At 50.2% G+C, this 14472-nt stretch overlaps 1 protein-coding gene across 4 annotated transcripts in view; it reads right to left on the bottom strand.

Moving 5' to 3' along the window:
- Nucleotides 1-14472, bottom strand: part of KCNN3 (potassium calcium-activated channel subfamily N member 3) — a 174955-nt gene that overhangs the window by 137713 nt on the left and 22770 nt on the right. The window lies entirely within an intron of this gene.

Raw genomic sequence — 14472 nt, 5'->3', positions numbered from 1 at the left:
GTAATGGTTACTGAAGCCAGCACAATGACCGGGACACCAATTAAGAGGAAACCAGCCTCGGCTCTCCTGCCGTGCAATGCCCCGAGAGAGGACAAAAAGGTCATTTGGAAGACCACACTACCAAAATATCAAGTCAGATGGGTCATCCCTAGGGCCACAAACATAATTCCAATTAAGGAGATGGTTTCCTTTACAAGGTCTGAGCAGAGGGGAACTGGCCTATCGTGAATTCGCTACTGCGTGCCTGCTTATAATTTATCTTCCTGCCCCACTTACAATATTGGCAAAGATTCCATGCAATTCAATCAAAATTTTTATTACATACTTGCCATGTGCCAGGCCCTGTGCTAAGCGTGGGACATTCAATATACATCATGAGGTCTCTCTTAGGGCAGTCTGCGGCTGGTTGCTCCTGAAGTAGTCAAGAACGGACCCATTAGGACTTCCAACAGGAAGTAAGCACTTTACAAAAGTTTGTTGGGTGAATGAATGTCGAAAGGTTAGACTTTTGAGTTCAATACCAAGGCAGAATGAAACCAGGAGTAGGGGGTGGCATTGAGTCTCCTCCTCCCATCAGGGAGAAAGCGGGGGGAAGGGTGCCCACCAGGCACCAACAGTGCGGAGGGACCTTGATCTCCACCCCAGAACAGTTAAATCAAATCTCTGCAGGTGAGGCCTGGACACTGATATTTCCAAGAACATTTCAGTGATTCAAATGTGCAGGCCGGAGATGAGAACTGCTCCTCTAGGGGCACAAGAAAGAAGCCCACAAGGCTGGGGCTGCCATCACTGTCTTGAGGAAATGCTGTTGAACAATCATATGCATAAGCAATGGCATTCCTTAGAGTTAAAAGGAAATGTAAAAGCCATCTAGTTAAATGGCTCATGACTCTCCTAAACAGCTCATGAATCTCTGTAAGATTCCTGGCATATAGTCATTCAGTCTCTGCTTGATTGCCTCCAGGAATGGGGAACTCACGTCCTATCAAGGCAGCCTATTCTGTCGGAAAGGCTCTGACCTTTTCACAGACCTGGCTTCAGCTTTCTCAGGTTCTTAGCCCCCAGTAAAGCTAAACAAACAAATGCCTCTGTAAAGCCTCACTCTGATCTTGGTATCATCTGTGCCTATGCAAAAGTCCTCAATAAGCGAGCCCCTCCCCAAGGCAAATACCAATAAAAATACAAGTACCAGACCTGGAGGCACCCCTGGAAATCAACTTGTCCCCACCTTCATTTTACATGAGGACACTGAGGCCCAGTGAGGTCAGCTCAGCCCCTATCAAACACCAGCCTGTGTTGAAGGAAAGCTTAGAAGCTGGTTTGGGGACTCCCAGGCTTAGGCTCACAAGGTAGCTATCCCTGCCACCCTCCCCCATCTCTGAAGATATAAGAGCTCTAAACTTATCTGTCTTCCAAAAGCCTAGATTCCTACCCTGGAAGTCACCTCCAAACCTCTCACCTAGCCACTTTATTTCCTTCTCCCATAAACAATCTGCTCCTGATTACCTTTCATCCTCCTCTGCTTGTGGAATCTGAGTGCTCTTGGCCAGTCAGCAATTACATCACTCTTATGGTGTCACAAAGCCCCATACAACCTTCTCCAGCTTTGATGAACGCACACCTGTCACTACGCATCTCATTCTGAAGGCCCCGATCCCCGCCTTCATCTCGGGAGAAGCACACACCGAAGGCCTCTTGTCCTAGTCCCAACATGCATCCTGGCAGCTGGGAGTCCCCCACTACAGAGAACCACTTCAACCACTTCACTCCCGCAGCCGTGGCAGAGCCCTACCAGAAGCCTGCTTGGTTTGCCATCACTGTGAGAGGGCTTCTCCTTGCAAGTATCCAGTGCCGCCCTCACCGAGACCATCATCCCCACAGTTCCTCCAGGTGGCAGGAGACCCCTTTTCTTAATGTTCTAGAATGTTGGAGACAACTGCTTTCTGGATGGCTTGCTTTGAAGTAATTTTTTTTCCCTCTTATTAAAACCTATGTGGCCCCCAAACCAAGAAAACAACAGGAATCACTTTGCTCTGCAGAAGCTTGTGAGTACATACTGGGTTCCCAGCAAGAATCAAACCAGACCAGGCCAGGTCTGACCCAGGCCTGGGCTTCTCTCTCCCCATCCAGCCCCAGGACATGCACCAGACTCCTGGAGCCTCTGCAAGAGCTGTGGTCAACCAGTTTACCCAATGAGCTGGGTAAGCGCCTCTTCAGATGGGTAGTCTTTAAAATAAGAATTCCTACCACCTGCAGCCACAGACTACCCCAACCCTCATCTTTCAGCCTCATCACCCCCGACAGTTCTCTTCCTTCTTTTCACCCTTCAGCCCCTGCCTCTGTCTGCAACCAGAGGCTGCTGCAGTAGCAGAAGCAACACCATGATCCCACCGACACCTTCCAACTTCATCAGAGGCTTCCGCAGCACAATTCTCTGCCCACTCCCAGCCTGGTACCCAGATGCAAGCCCACTTCCATCCCCACACGCGGCACAGTCAACCCCTGAGCCTGGCAATGTTTGGGCCAAGTGAAATTTTTAAGATGCCCAGAAATCACATATGGTGAGAAAAACAACCGCCTGGCAGGCTGCACAGACATCGCTGAAGGCTGGAGCTTCCCGGATAAGGAGCAGCCTTGTCCCGTGTTTCCCCTGCCACATTTCCAGGCTTCCCGGAGCAGCAGCCCAAGGACAGCGTCATCCTCCTTCCACTTCCACACCCAAGCTCTTGCCAATAAACGTGAGACAGCAAGTCCTCCACTCAACGCACAGACTCAGCGGGAAGGGGCCCCCTCAGCTGTCTAGTCTAACTGCCCCACTTTATAGGCAAGGAAATGGGGGTCCAGCGAGGGGCTCTGTCCCCAGTCAAGGCCCCACACCAGGTAACAGAAAAGGCTTATCTTGCCCTAAGTCTTCTGAGGGCTGGGCTGGTATTTTTGCCACGTCCCCATCCTGCTTGCCCATCAGCCACACACCCCTGCAAGGGGTGGGACCCCTCTCTGATTCCTCTCCCACCCCTCTGCACATACTCAGCTCATGTTTGGGGAAGGGACATTTATTTCTTCTATGGCTCATTCAAGGGCAAATCAGGAGAAATAATAATCACCTAGTCCAGGTTCTCTATCTTCTTGCTTAAAACTCGAAAAGCTTAAACATAAATAAAGGGAAATGGTCTGGAAAAATAACCAGTTGGCATGGAACAATTGGCATTTCAGAGCTGCATAAGAAGTGGAAATACTGTTTTTCAGAAATTCAGCACAGCCATGAGTTGTTAACTCCTAGGCGCTTGGCACAGGCTTTTCAATTGTTTGGATGTGATGGACGATGTTGATAGAAGTGGTGGAGACCAAACACGGGCTATTAATAGGCCGGATGTGGCATTTTTATCACACTCACTAGCTCACCAGCACCAAACTGTTGCCAACCTGCCTACCTTTGGCTCTGAGCTGCCATCAATTCCAGCAACAGGGCACCCTAGGAGCCGTAACTCCTACTCATGTCCGAGCAAGCTTATCCTTGAGCCTAAATGGCCAAGGCAGCCAGCCAACATGGGCTGCTTGTGTGTTCAGAACTTCCAGGGAACCACAAGGCCCTGAAGCTTCCCTGGATGAGCCCCCGCCCCACACAGTGGATACAGGAGATAGTCAGAGCTTAGGGGAGTCAGGAAGCTCTCAATTCCCCTCTGTACTTCTCTTATCCACCTCCTCCCTGCAAAAGCTTGAAGCAGCCCTGATTTCAAGGCTGGAGTACATCCATTCTACCTGGTCCAAGTCAGAACTGATTCAAGGTAGAAGGATCCCGATGGTGCCCTAAAGCAGGGGTCCCCCACCTCCAGGATCTACTGCCTGGTGACCTGAGGTGGAGCTGATGTAATAATAGAGGTCAAGTGCACAGTACACGTAACGTGCTTGAATCATCCCGAAACCATCCCCCGACCCCTGGTCCCTGGAAGAAACTGTCTTCCGTCAAACTGGTCCCTGGTGCTGAAAAGGTTGGGGACTGCTGCTGTAAAGGGTACTGCTGCTGGGAATTCTCTCCAGATTCTAACTCCGCAAGGATTCACTGAGTACCGATGGCATGTCAGTCTCCAAGGCCACACGTTTTCATACAGGGTCTCACTTAATCCTTATGACAAGGAATTATTGTCCCCATTTGAGAAAGGAGGAAACTGGGGTCCACAGCGATCTCACAAATATCTGAGATCGTGTGATTAGTGAGGGGCGGAGTCTTCTGATTCTGAGCTCAGGACTGGAGAAGACCTGAGCAAAGTCCCTGTTGGCATCAGTGCCCTGCACGCCCCATGGGTGTGGTCACTCTACTCTTCTGAAGCCCAAGCTGCAAGGTCTCTCCGTCTGAGCACCATGTGTCTCCCCAGCCCCAGAGCTTCCTGATCCTGGCCAGCTGTCCTCTACCCGCATGCGCTCAGCCACCGGGCAGGCCAGGCCAAAGATCCCAACTGGACTGCTTTAGCTCCAGCACTATCTTTGTGCTCACTCACAGTCATGTCCAACTCTCTGCGACCCCATGAACCAGGCACCTCTGTCCGTCCACCAGGCACCTCTGTCCGTGGGATTTTCCAGGCAAGAATATTCAAGTGCGTTCATTCTATCTTTGGTATCCATCAAATGAGTAAAAAATCCTTTCTTCCTTCCACAGTTATTGTGAAGACCAAATCGTGATTGTGGAAATGCTCTGCCACCTAAGAGTTCCCCGAAGCTTGAAACTGTCTGCACACACAGGGGCCATATATATGCAGGTTTTCTCTGGGGAGGCCGGTTTATGCCTATTGTCTGGAATAGTTATGGATAGGAATAGCAATTATTAATGTCTTGCTCTCAAAAACATCCCTATTTAGTGAATTGCACGATTACATACGTAGCACTTGCTGCCACAGGGTCTCAGAGAATTGGGGGCCCCTCCCTGCCGTCCTGCTTCCATGTCTCCCAGCTCCCCCACCCACCTTGTCCAGTGGCAGCAGTTGGGCTCAGTGCTGCTGTTAGCAGACCCTTGGCCAGGGTCCCTGCTCCCAGGCTCATAGACAGGCATCATTTTTCTAGATCAAAGCAATTATTCGTAGATAGTTTTCAGCAGGGCAGTGTCAGTGTCACAGTGCATGGATTAATTGCAATTATATGTCACTCCTTTCAGGTCTATTCTATCAATTATGGCCAATCTCAATCATGAGCCTAGCTGCCTTAACCCTCTGTGGCTTGAATTACCAGCACAGAAGAGGCTACAACCATGGAGAAGGCTGAATACCAGAATATATTTGCTATTGAATCATAGTGTCATGGGTGTCAGTTTAGGGCTTCTCCATTTACAAAGCACGTTCTTGCAGTTTCCTATTGGATATCCGGGAGATACGGACAGTCACTCCCATCTCATAGATGGGAAAACTGAGGCTCAGAGTATTTAAGCAATTACCCAAGGTCACCCAGCTAGGAAGCCCAATTCTCCTACTAATAACCTTGTGTTGCCAAAACATTGTTTTGTTTAGCAATCAATGAGCGTGACCTGCACCGGAGCCCTCCAGAATGTGACCCCTGGGCTTCAGTAGTCTGACCTGGCCTCACGCTGAGGCGTTCGGGACAGCCTCTGCAGGCAGCTGGAGCAGGCCTGCCAAGAAGCCTGTCCAACGAGTCACATGCTGCAGGCCCACTCTGCAGACTCACACTGTACCTGAAGCAATTCAAGTGACCTTACCATCAGAAAGAAAAAGAAATGCCAAGAAAAAAATGTCCACATCAGAAAAATATCCAAACACGGAGACCCAGAACCTTCCTTCTTCCACTAGGCAGCGGGTGGAGTTGCTGGAAGATACCTCTTGCTAGTACGGGAATGGCAGGACGCCCACAGGCCTCAGACACCTAAGGGCATCTCAGTGTTGAGATGGGAGAAGCCAGACAAACACTGCCTTCTACTTCCAGGGTGTGTATTTGGGCTCCTGCCGGAATCTACTCTGCCCTGCACTGGTTACAGCATGCTAGTTCAATGATCTCTAAGACCCCCCCACCCCAGTGCAAAGCCCCATTTTACAGATAGGGGAACTGAGGCCCCAAGCTGGAAATCCCTGCCTGTGACCCAGCTTGCCAGCGCTGAGCTGAGAGGGGGCGGGGTGGGGGCGGTTCCCCCTTGCTGGGTTCTTGCTGCCCATGGCCATGAGCTGCCTCAAGGAACTGGAGGGCTGTCTGCAGCATCTCTCATGGGAAAGTTTGCTGCTTCCTTTCTTCCATCTCTCTATTTCTTCTGCCCTCATCTCACTCTCCTCACTCACATTTCTTTCCTCTTGCACTATTTCTATTTCCCTGTTTTCCAGAAACAGGGTTTAAGACTGTCGGCTAGAGTTCTAGGTCTGCATGGAACTCACTGTGCTGGAGCCCCCAGGCTCTCACTGAATGGTCACTCCAGACTCTGGGCTGCTTCATGGCAGGGCCTGGGTCCTATTTGTCTCTCTGTCCTCATTACTTCACACAGGGCCTGGCACATAGTAATGGATGCTCAATAAATACTCAAATGAGTGAATGAATGAATAGAATGAATGAAAGACCATGTCAAATTCCCTAGCAGAATCAAGCAAAATGATGCCATTGCAGGTCTGATCATTCAGGTAGTAAATAGCACTTAGAAATGGGGGGCGGGGGGATGGAATCTGACTCACTTTTAATTTCCTCATTCCACTAACTAAACAGATATTTATTTGTTTAGAACCCATGGTTTAAACCTTTAAATGTAACAGCTGTGATCAGAGACCTAAGAAAACAGAAGCCCCAGCCAAGCTCTTCTCCCAGCTCCTCACCCTGGAGAAGTTCTAGGACCAGGAGTAATAACCCTGCAAACGTAGTGGAACAAATGATGCTTGTGAGGAAAACCTGTCTTTCCAGCGCAGAAGTGGCTCAGGGGTCCCTAGCCAGGAAGATCGAATGCTGGTGCTCCCAGACAACCACTGAGGTTGATGACTTGCTAAGCTTTTAAAACCTCCGTCAGAGCAAAGGGAAAAGATTACACAGGCCAAAGGCACTGACATCTCTCCACGCAGATGTCCTGGCTTCCGGGCGGGGACTCTGAATCAGCTGCCTCTTGTCACTTAGGGCCAGGTGGACGGGCGGCGGGAGGTGGGGGGCGGGAGGGGAAGGTTAGGAGGGAGGAGGGGGGATGGTTAGGCCCAGGGGAATGAATTGCTTCATTGAGGAAACCCAGCTGGGCCCAGGACTGTGAGCCATGGGGAGCCAGGTGGGCTAGGGCGGGGGGAGAGAAGCTGCTCCTGCAGGGGTGGAAAAGGCCAGGCGGCCAGTGAGCTCTGGGGGTCAGGAGGACATGTTCTTCCTGAAGAACTCGCCCCTCTCCCTCCAGCTGCCACCAGCTGCTGAGCATGGTGGGACAGCCAGGAGACATGGGTCAGGCGGCCAGAGCTGGATGGACAAGCCCAGAACAGAAGGTGCGAGCACCAAAACGAGACAAGGTCTTGGGTGCAGAGAACGTCAGGGTTCAGACAGGTCTTGGCGTCTTCTCTTGATGTGAAGAGCTGACTCACTGGAAAAGACCCTGACGTTGGGAAAGATGGAGGGCAGGAGGAGAAGGTGGCGACAGAGGATGAGATGGCTGGATGGCATCACCAACTCAACGGACACGAGTTTGAGCAAGCTCCGGGAGATAGTGAAGGACAGGGAAGCCTGGTGTGCTGCAGTCCATGGGGTCACAAAGAGTCAGACACGACTGAATGACTGAACAACAACAATATCTTACAAACCAGAACACTGAGGCCAGACCTGGCTGAGGTCAATCAGCTGCTAGGTCGTGAACTAGAGTTTAGCTCCCTAGACTCCCTACTCCAGGGCTCCTTTTGCTACACCATATAGATTCCACAGCAGTTAATATAAAACACAAATTGTGCTCAATGGGAGAAAATATTTCAAATGATATGACTGATAAAGAGTTAAAATACAACATATAGAAACAGTTCATACAACTTAACATCAAAAAAACAATTCTATCAAAAAATGGGCAGAACTGAGTAGACGTTTTTCCAAAGAGGAAATGCAGATGGCCAACAGATACATGAAAATATGCCCGACATCCCTAATCATCAGGGAAAAGCAAATCAAAACCACAATGAGATTTTCACCTCATACTTGTCAGAATGGCAGAAGGTCTGCAAATAACAAATGTTGGTGAGGATGTGGAGAAAAGGGAAACTCTGTACACTGTTGGCAGGAAAGTGAATTGGTACAGCCACTGTGAAGAACAGTATGAAGAAGTTTTCTTAAAAAACTAAAAATAGAACTACTATATGACCCAGCAACTCCACTCCTGAGCGTATGTATGTCTGAAAAAAACACTAATTCAGAAAGACACATGCAACCAATGTTCACAGCAGCATTATTTACAATAGCCAAGATATGGTAGCAACCTAAGTGCCCATCATCAGATGAATGGATAAAGAACATGTGGTACAAATATATAATGGAATGCTGCTGCTGCTGCTACTGCTAAGTCGCTTCAGTCGTGTCTGACTCTGTGCGACCCTATAGACAGCAGCCCACCAGGCTCCCTTGTCCCTGGGATTCTCCAGGCAAGAACACTGGAGTGGGTTGCCTTTTCCTTCTGCAATGCATGAAAATGAAAAGTCAAAGTGAAGTCACTCAGTTGTGTCCGACTCCTAGTGACCCCATGGACTGCAGCCCACCAGGCTCCTCCGTCTATGGGGTTCTCCAGGCAAGAGAACTGGAGTGGGGTGCCATTGCCTTCTCCAACTACTCAGCCATAAAAAAGTGAGACTTCACCATCTGCAGCAATATGGATGGACTTGGAGGATATTATGCTCAGTGAAATCAGTCAGACAGAAAAAAACAAGTACTGTATAATATCACTTACATGTGGAATCTAAAAAAGTACAACTAGTGAATACAGCATAAAAGAAGCAGATTCACAAATATAGAGAACAAACTAGTGGTAACCAGTGGAGAGAGGGAAAAGGGAAGGGCAGTATGGGGAAAGAGGATTAAGTTACAAGCTGCTATGTATAAAATAAGCTACAAAGATACATTGTACAAAGTGGAGGATATAGCCAATAGTTATAATAACTATAACTGAGGCATAACCTTTAAAAATTGTGAATCACTCTATTGCACACCTGTAACTTACATAACATTATACATCAACTATACTTCAATAATAAAAATTTTTTTAAAAGAAGGACATTTTTTAAAAACACACAAATTGGGACACACGTCTGCCTAAATCCCTTCTGTGGCTCCCCACAGGCTCTAGGATAGAGATGAACCCCTTAAGCAAGGCACCTGGACTATCTGATCATTGCCTACCTCTCCGTCCCATCACACCAGAGACACCAGCCACACTGAATCTCGAGTTACACTTCAAAATGTTCTGCACTCTCACATCTCTGGGCCTTTGCACACGCTTCCTGGACCAGGAGTGACTCTTCCTCTCTCAGCCTGTCTCATTCTTCGTCAACCCAGACCCAAGGGCGCGCTCACTACTCCCACTCACTGCCCCACTCTCCTGAGCCACCGCCTCTTCTGTGTTCTCTGCTGGACACCAGGCCTCTCTGGGAGACAATCTAAGTGCACTAAGTATCTGCTTACCAGGCTGTGAACGCTGTGAGTGGGAACCAAGTCTTTTTCATCCTCCAGTTTCTCCCCGACCCCCAGCACCTAGCATAGTGCCCAGTATGTGATAAAAGCTCCATTAATGTTTGCAGAATTAACTATCAAATTAAGGCGTGAGTGAACCCCTGGGCAGCATTGACAGTGCCTTGTTTATGCTCCTTGTGAAGCTACTTAACTTCCAGAAGGGCCAGCCGCACTCAGAACACTCATTAACCCCCAGCTTTCTCTCTGATCTCCCTTTCTCCCCATGTGGGAGGGTGGTGGGGTCTCACCACAACCAAAAGTCATGTGAGATTGTATCTCTGTGGGGAACACAGCCCCTGAGATCCAGGGGCCCCAAGTGATGCTTCCAGCTGATGTGAACAAAAGTCACTGAAGAGTGATGGCAAAGCAACTGCCCGGTTGCTGAGTTCACTTATCCATGAACTGAGCATGTCAACATACGGCCACTGTCGTCAAGGACTATGCAATTAGCAGCCCCTGGCAGTAGGACCCAGCTGTGTGGCACCGCCCCCATCCTGGCTGCAAATCTCTGGGTACCTGCCCTGCAGGTGGAATGGATCCCAGAGCCCAAAGGAGCAGTGAGTCCCCAGAAGACCCCTCAGGGGCTCTAAGTGATGTGGCTTGATAAACCATTTGCCTCCCAAATTCTATTGTCCCTACCCAGAGCATGAACGGCATACTACACCTGGTTTACATCTCCTGAGCACCACCAACTGGTAGGGAAGGAAGGTGCCCAATGTGGAGAGATGACAGTGGGGACCTGGCCTGGGGCCAGGGGCAGGGAAATCCACAGAGTGGACAGTCCACACTCAGGTGACCCCAGGGCTGAGCCGGACACAGAGACTGCTCCACAGGGAGGGTGGCCAGGCTTGAACAGCAGCCCGGTTCTCACCTCCCACGTGGCTGGGGCACACCCAGCCAGGAGAACATCCGAGCCTTTCAAAGCAGCCCCTAGTCTCCCCAAAGAGCATCTCAGGGGGCTCTGGTCACCAGTGGAAGCATTTTGAATGGTGGAGCGCAAAGGCAAACACAGATGGGACAAGGTGCTGGGAGCCACATACCAGAGCTGCCTTAATAGCTGCAAATGTCTCCAAGGACATCCAGGTGGGCAGGGAGAGAGACGGGCAGGCAGAGGCCACCACAAGCCAGAGGGAAGGGTGCCCAGGGAGCCAGGGATTTCTAAGACTCCACCTGGGAACCTGGTAGGCAAGGCGCTGGAAATTGTACTTCTTCTTCTGGTCTATTTGTCTCTTGTAATTTATCTAGTACTTTCCAAAAGGTCGCAGGGTGGCAATTTCAATATTGTAAAATTTGTAGAGATGCTCTCAAAGAAATGTACAAATTTCACAGGTTTACCCTGGCTTAAAGAGAATCTCTTTTATTAAAAGCGTCTATTCTGAGCGCACTTTGGACAGATTTGGCGACCGATTGGTTAGCGATCCAAAAGGCCGTGTGCTATTAAAAGACTCACTGTGTTTTTTGTGGGTGGTAAAAAGAAATAGAAATCAAAGCCGTGTGCCAAGGTACGGTTTGTGGATGGAGGAGAGAGTGGTGTGTGTGTGTGATCACAAAACGCTTCGTTGCCTTGCAGCTCCGAAGCAGGAAGCCGGGTAAGAAACGCTGATTAAAAGCAGAAGGGCGCACGTCCTGCGAAGGCTCGCCACCTCCTGAAATTTCACAGGACCCCTTCTCACTTCCCTGTCTCAGCTTCTCATTAGCTAAACTCAATCTTTGTCATTTAGAGGAAAATAAACAGGGAGCCATCGCCTGAGGGGAGAAAATAGTTCCTATATTGGAACAAAAACAGCTTCTACAAGCAAACACCTTTTTCCTCAGCCCCAGTCAGAATTCTCTATTTCTCTCCAAATAGCAGAGCCATTTCCTTCCTGTCAGCCCCGGTGATGCACAACTTCCTGTCAGAATAGCTGAGGAATCCAGGGAAATGTGTCTTCCTTCACAGCCTCCACCTCAGGTCTGCTGAGCCTCCAAATGTGCCCAGGGGCAGAGTCAGGGGATCGAGGAAGAGGCCTCTCCCCGACCCTGTCCCCACCGACACCCTCCCCTGAGCCCACCCCCACCCACAGCAGACCACCACATTCAGATTTAAGTGTCCCACATGCCAGCTTCCTGGGCCTCTGTCTCCCAGAGGCCTGTGTGGGGACCAGCCTTTCCATCCCCTAAGTCACCAGGGAGGTTCATGGAGGCCGGGTCAGGTACTATCAACCCCCAGCTCCTTCTGGATCCCCTCTCAGGCATCCTAGTCTGATCACGAACTGTCTGGAGACTGTCGGGGAGACAGGGGTCTGCCCCAGGGCTGCAGAGACAGTGACGGGGGGAAGGGATGGGCTTTTCTAGTAACCAAGGGCCACTGCCAGCCATGCAGGGCCAGCGCTCAGGGCAGACTCAGTATGGAGTAGAAATGAGAACCCTCCTTCTCCCTTAGATCCCACGGTAAATGGAGTAAGAGGCAGGAGATGGAATTAAAAAATAATCACCTCCATTTATCAAGTCTTTCCCATGTGTTTTCATCACCTCTTTTAATCCTCCTCTCTACGAGGAGTGGTTTCCAACTTTGCAGCCCAGTATCAACTGGGGAGTTTTTGAAACTACTGATTTTCAAAAGCAGTAGTTGGTGACACCCCAAACCAACAAAATCAGAAGGTCCAAAGCTGGAAATCAGATATGGTGAGCTACAGTCCATGGGGTCACTAAGAGTCAGACACGACTGAGCGGCAAAGCATACAGCATTATTTAAAGATCCCCAAGGGTTTCCCTGGTGGTCAGTGGCAAAAATCCACCTGAGATGCCAGAGACACAGGTTTGATCCCTGGGTCAGGAAGACCCTCTAGAGAAGGAAACAGTATTCTCGCCTGGGAAATCCCATGGACAGAGGAGCCTGGCGGGCTACAATCCATGGGGTCGCAAGAGTTAGATATGACGTAGTCACTAACCGACGACAAAGATCCCCAGGTGACTCCAAAATGCAGCAAAGTTTAGGAACCATGAAGGTACTATTACCTCCATTTTCTTTTTTTTAATTTTAAATTAATGTTTTAATTGAAGAATAATTGCTGAACAGAATGTTGTTGGTTCAGAAGCCCCTAATTTCTTAACAAGGGAAATTGACACTCAAAAATATCAATTCCCTTTCTGAACCAAATGGTTCAGAAACCCCCATTTTCTTAATGAGGTAAATTGACACTCAAAAAAATTTATCATATAGCTTATAGGTGACGGAGTCAGGATTCCAGCTCACACCCCTGTGATCCAACACGGAGTCCAGACTTCCTGCAGCAAGTCTTTCAGATCTACCTACCATGTCCTGCTCTCCTGCTCAAGAGTATCCCCCAGCCCCCGGCAGGAGCAAAGATACCAGGGGCAGGCGGGGCTGGAGAGAGCGGGCTGAGTGTGTGTGAGGGACCTCTCAGGGAGTAATGTGATTAGCACGTTCTGCTTCTTCTTCAGCTGACAATTCCACTTAGACTCTCTCCAGAACAAAGCCCTGGCCTAAGAGCATCCCAAGAGGATGGCCAGGTGAGAGGGGAAATGGCAAGGGTTACATGTGTGTGTGCATCACACAGGACGGCGGATGCTGAGCAGGGCACGCGCAGCCAGGAGAGGGTGGGAGCCCCGCGGAGCCAGTAGGTGAGGGGAGACCTGGGAAGTCCTCAGACCCGAAAACAAGGGGTTGATCTGCTTCTTCATCCGCTCAGTAAGAACTGCAAGTACTTGTTTTATCTCCATGGTTCTAGTACTTAACACAAGTCCTGGCCTACAGAGCTAGACACCTAATAAGTATGCTGAACTGAGCTGAACGCCAGCCTTTTTGGGAGCCTTCACAGGCTGCTCAGCCTTTTCAAAAGCTAGATACACCTGCCCCTTCCTCAACCAGGGCTGGTCCCTGCAGCCACCACGCAGAACATCCCCCTTACCCAGAACAGGAAGTGTCTGTGCTTTCTGGAAAAGCCAACAGCCCGGCCCCTCCCACCTTTCCACCTCCGCAGCTGGTGCCTACACCCTTTCAGTCTGGGCAGCCCCAGCTGCCCAGGCTTCCCAAGGCAGCACCCACAGGAGCCAGGCCTCCAGTTCCCCCAGCCCCAACCTCAGCCCTCATCAAAGCTGAAGTCAAAGATTAGCAAGGGCTCGGGGCGGGCGGAGGGAAAAGCAGAAGATGGAGCCCGCTTGACAGCCAGGGGACCAAACCCTTCCAAGCAATGATCAGAAAACAAGGAGGCCAGGTGAGCTCTCCTCTCCAGACGCCTCCTCACCCTCACTTCCCAGAGAGCCGGAAAAAAAGGCACTTGGCAGCGGTTACAATTCCAGACGGCACTTAACGAAGTCCATGACCTCTGAGAGACAGAACAGTTTGGAGAAATAATGACCCGGGGGACTTCCCGGGGAAAGCTGTCTGTACACGGAGGGGCTGCTGTGAGATTTAATGAAGCCAGTTCCACATGAGAGGGGAGCACAGGGCGGTGTGCCCCTGCCTCGGTGACACCCCTGCGAAGGGGAGGGACAGCTGTGCAGCCAGGCGGGAGAGCGACAGACGCAGGGCCAGCAGGGGAAGGCTGAGGAACAGTCACCCTCTGGGGAAGGAGGAGAGAATGGTGTCCCCCGCTACACACAGATCTCGCTGGTGCCTTCACCCCACCCTCTCGCCTCCCCACCCCTCCTCCAGCCCCTCCATTATGCAAATCAAGTGACTACACAGATTTGCATAATTCCTGCGTTATTAGTATGTGCTCTTGTCAGGCTTTCAGACTTTATAAAGCAATTTTGCCATCTTTAATGGAGTGTGAGAGTCAAGGGGAGAGATATTTTTCTCTCCTTTTCTTACTAAACATG

This window comes from Bos indicus x Bos taurus, chromosome 3 (assembly GCF_003369695.1).
Source record: "Bos indicus x Bos taurus breed Angus x Brahman F1 hybrid chromosome 3, Bos_hybrid_MaternalHap_v2.0, whole genome shotgun sequence".
NCBI lineage: Eukaryota > Metazoa > Chordata > Mammalia > Artiodactyla > Bovidae > Bos > Bos indicus x Bos taurus.
Note: the sequence above shows the minus strand (reverse complement) of the source record. Positions and strands in the feature narration are given on the sequence as shown.